We start from the raw sequence: 4577 nt of genomic DNA on the forward strand, positions 1-4577 counted from the left end.
CAACCAGAGCTTCCCACAACCTTCCTTGCCTCTTTTCTTGTGTTTATGTAAGTGCCAACACAGTGTAATCAGCAGGGCTTGAACAGAGAGAGAGATAGATGAAAGGAGAAGAGGATGGAGAGGTGTAGATATGGAGGAAAGCACTAGGACAGGAAGGCTCTAGTGTCTGTGTAAGCAAAGCCAGAGTGAGGTGGCAGAGGAAAGAGGGAGAAGGGCAGCGGACAGCGGAAGTAAGGGGTGCAGAGATGAGACGAGGTCCAGAGAGGAGGGATGTGGTGGAGCTGTGTTTACAGACCATGGTTACACAGTGTACTGTGGCTTTGTGTGTCAGCAGCTCTGAGTTTGTGATGGGTTACCACTGCAAACCAATAATCAAGCAATATTTACACCACTTAAGACAATTAGTCAATTTCTCAGGAAGTGTAACACTTCATTATGTGAATGCAAAAACAACAAAAACAACATTTCCTCCATCAGTGGCTTTCTTTAGAAAATACATATAAACAAGGAGCAGAGGAATTGGAAGCCCTGTTTTTAAACATCCATAAACATCCATACACATCCATTTATCCATACACAGGTACAAACACTGATCCCGTCTCTACCATGTGGTCCCTGCTGAGACACAGGCTTGGGTATCCCCCCTGTGATCCCCCATTAGTGGGAGACTCCCTCACAGGCAGCTGCCTCACAGCTCCCCAGAGGTATCAGATCTCCTCCTCTTCCTCATCTCCTTAATTAGGACAATTAAGAGATTTACAGGACAGATGGATGGAAATCCAGCTGGCTGCAGTGCCTGCCCCTGAGGACGGCTCTGTCGATGATGAGGTGAGACGATGAGTGAGAGCTGGAAGTCATTACATAAAACTCAACTGGTGGGACTCTGGTGCCCTCTAATGGTTGTAGGTGGATACTGGTCAGTGTTATTAAAAGATGAGGAAATGAAATGTCACAAAAGTCTGTTTTTTTTTTTTGCTTTTTTGTCCATGATATGTCAAGAAAAACTGTTTATAGTTTATAAAAAGAGAATGGGATTGAAGTCAAGCTTTTTATCTAATCAAACAAAAATTTAATCTCAACACATGCTTTAATTAACATGTTTACCCTACTTATGCATGTTATTTCTGGTTTGAACTGCTGCACTATTTTATTCATTTACATTAACATATTTCAATTAAAGTAAATCTGTTGTGTTTACTCTCTCAGTGATGGATAAACGAACAACACAAAATGTTTTGCCCAATAAAATAAAGGACACATGAACAAATATTGTCGAAGTTTATTACAATAAAAGAATAAAGTAAATATGTTGTACCATACTGCAACTTTATTGTGCACAATAACACAGTCTACTGTGGGCCGTAGCCAACGCCATCATAACACAAGAGCTGCCATAACATTTTCCAACTAGCCTCTCGTACATCCGCTAACACACTGAGCGCCAAAAACAGGGACCAGAGAGAGGGACAACCCCCCCTCCCTCTCAGCCAATTACAGGTGTGCTATCTCCCACCGATCACTGTTACAGGTAGCTCACATGACGGACAGGCTTCACAGTGTCTAAGCTGACACAACATGTTCACTGACAGTCTGGAAATATCAGTACTATAACTCAACAGACTTATGACTGAACTAAACTATCGTTTCTTACAGAAACGATCATAACAGTTAAACATTACCATGAACACAGTCCGTTACAACACCATCACAAAAGAGTCACATAAAAATGAAACGTAAATTAATGTTACGTAAAAACAAATAATTTAATGACCTTTTGATTACTTTAAAAGTGTAAATTATACACATATATATATATGTGTATAATTTACACTTTTAAAGTGTAATTGTAAGTGTAAGTGTAATTATACACATATATATATATATATGTGTATAATTTACACTTTTAAAGTAATCAAATTATGTAATCATATTTATGTCAAGCGCGTACATTTGCATATGGACTGTAGGGAAATATTTGAGTGAACTCATTGACACTATGTTTGGAGTGAGGTCATTCCAATGTACCCTCCAACAGGCAAGACAACTGATGTAGGCATGCTAGCATTTGCTTGACTGAAAGGGCGGGGGCTATATAAAGGCGCAAGTCATGTGAGAATTCAAACTGAACAGGTAGGTGTTTTTCCTGTAGGCTCTAGGCCTGTCACACCTCCACTGGTGCCCACTTGTTAGCTGCAGGGTCATCAGCTGCGGACCACTGCTCATTGATGTTTCGGCACGTAGAGCATCTCCTAGTGCAGGGGAAGCATTCAGCGATTAGGAGTGTCGCCTCATAGTGAGAAGATTGTGGGTTCGAATCCCAATATGGGACCCTGCTGTATGGAGTTTGTGTGTCTGCGTGGGATCATTTCCGGTAGTCCAGTTTCCTCCGAAAGACATGCACATTAGGTTAACTGGGGATTCTGTGAGTTTTTTCTTATTATACTATGACGTTTTTTTTTTTTTACGTCTTATGCCTTACGATTCTATGACATTTTATACCTTAGTATACTATGACGTTTTATGACTATACTATAACTTTTTTGCCTTAATATAATATGATGTTTTTATCTCCTACTATACAAAAAGCTTTATGGGGCTGTAGGGTGGTGCAGTGGTTAAAAGTGTCGCCTCATAGTGAGAAGTTTGTGGGTTCGAGTCCCGGTATGAGATCCTTCAGTATGGAATTTGTATGTTCTCCCCGCGGGTGTGTGGGCTCTCTTAACGTGCTCTGGGTTCCTTCCAAAGACATGCACTTTTGTTATTTGGTGAGTGAGTTTTTATGCCTTACTATACTATTACGTTTTATGACATTTTATGCCTTAGTATACTATGGAGTTTGTATGCCTTACTATACTATGAAGTGTTTTTTTTACATTTTATGCCTTATTACAGTATGACGTTTAAATATTTCTATGCCTTACAATACTATGATGTTTTTTGACATTTTCATGCCTCACAATACCATGATGTTTTCTTTACCTTATTACATTATTATGTTTTTATGACATTCTATGCCTTAGTATACTATTAAATTTTATGCTTTAGTTTACTATGGTGTTTTTATGCCTTAATATACTATGGCGTTTTTTTTTTTTACATTTTCATGCCTTACTTTTACTGTGACTTTTTTTTGCCTTAATATACTATGATGTTTCTATGTCCTACTATACAATAAAAATTTTATGGGGCTGCAAGGTGGTGCAGTGGTTAAAAGTGTCGTAGTGAGAAGTTTGTGGGTCCTTCAGTATGGAGTTTGCATGTTCTCCCTGTGCCTGCGTGCACTTTAAGTTAATTGGTGACTCTTTTTCTGTCTTGATATAGTATGACGTTTTTTGATGTTTTATACCTTAGTATACTATGGTGCGTTTATGCCTTACTATAGTATCAAGTTTTTAAAAATATTTTTATGCCTTACTATACCATGACGTTTTTTTGACCTTTTAATGCTTTACTATACTGTGACGGTTTTTGACATTTTCATGACTAACTATACTATTAAGTTTTTTTGCCTTAATGTAGCATGACGTTTTTTGCCTTACTATACTAATACGTTTTTTTTGCCGCAATATACTATGACTTTTTTGACAAGGCCTACTATACAAGTAATTTTGTTGGGCTGCAGGATGGTGCAGTGGTTAAAAGTGTCACCCCATAGTCAGAAGGTTGTGGGTTCAAATCCCAGTAGGTCCTTCTGCATTGAGTATGTTCACCCTGTGTGTGGGCTCATTTTGGGTGCTCCGGTTTCTTCCCAAACACATGCACTTTAGGTTAATTGGTGACTCTATGAATTTTTATGCCTTAATATACTATGACGTTTTTTTTTTTACATTTTTACACCTTACTATACTATTGCATTTTATGCTTTAGTTTACTATGGTGTCTTTATGCCTTAATATACTATGACATTTTTCAAATATTTTTATGCCTTACTCTACTATAACGTTTTTGATGTTTTAATGCCTTACTGTACTTTGATGTTTTAATGCCTTACTATACTATGACTTTTTTTTATGTTTTTATGCCTTACTGTACTATGATGTTTTAACGCCTTACTATTCTATGACTTTTTTGATGTTTTTATGCCTTACTGTACTATGATGTTTTAACGCCTTACTATACTATGACTTTTTTGATGTTTTTATGCCTTACTGTAGTATGATGTTTTTATGCCCTACTATGTTTTTTTTGACATTTTTATGCCTTACGATATTATGACATTTTATGCCTCAGTATACTTTGAAGTTTTTTGACATTTTCATGCCTTACTATAATATAAGGTTTTTTTGCTTTAATATAGCATGACTTTTTTTGACGTTTTTTGCCTTACTATACTAATACGTTTTTTTTGCCTCAATATACTACGACCTTTTTGATGTTTTTATGCCTTACTATACTATGATGTTTTTATGGCCTACCATATAAAGTGGTTTTATGGGCCTGAAGGGTGGTGCAGTGGTTAAAAGTACCTCATAGTAAAAAGGTTGTAAGTTTAAACCCCAGTAGGGGACATTTTCATGCCTTACTATAGTATGAAGTTTTTTTGCCTTAATATAGTATGATGTTTTTTGACATTTTAT

The sequence above is a fragment of the Seriola dumerili genome, unplaced genomic scaffold (genome assembly GCF_002260705.1).
Source record: "Seriola dumerili isolate Sdu_G_001 unplaced genomic scaffold, Sdu_1.0 BDQW01000161.1, whole genome shotgun sequence".
NCBI lineage: Eukaryota > Metazoa > Chordata > Actinopteri > Carangiformes > Carangidae > Seriola > Seriola dumerili.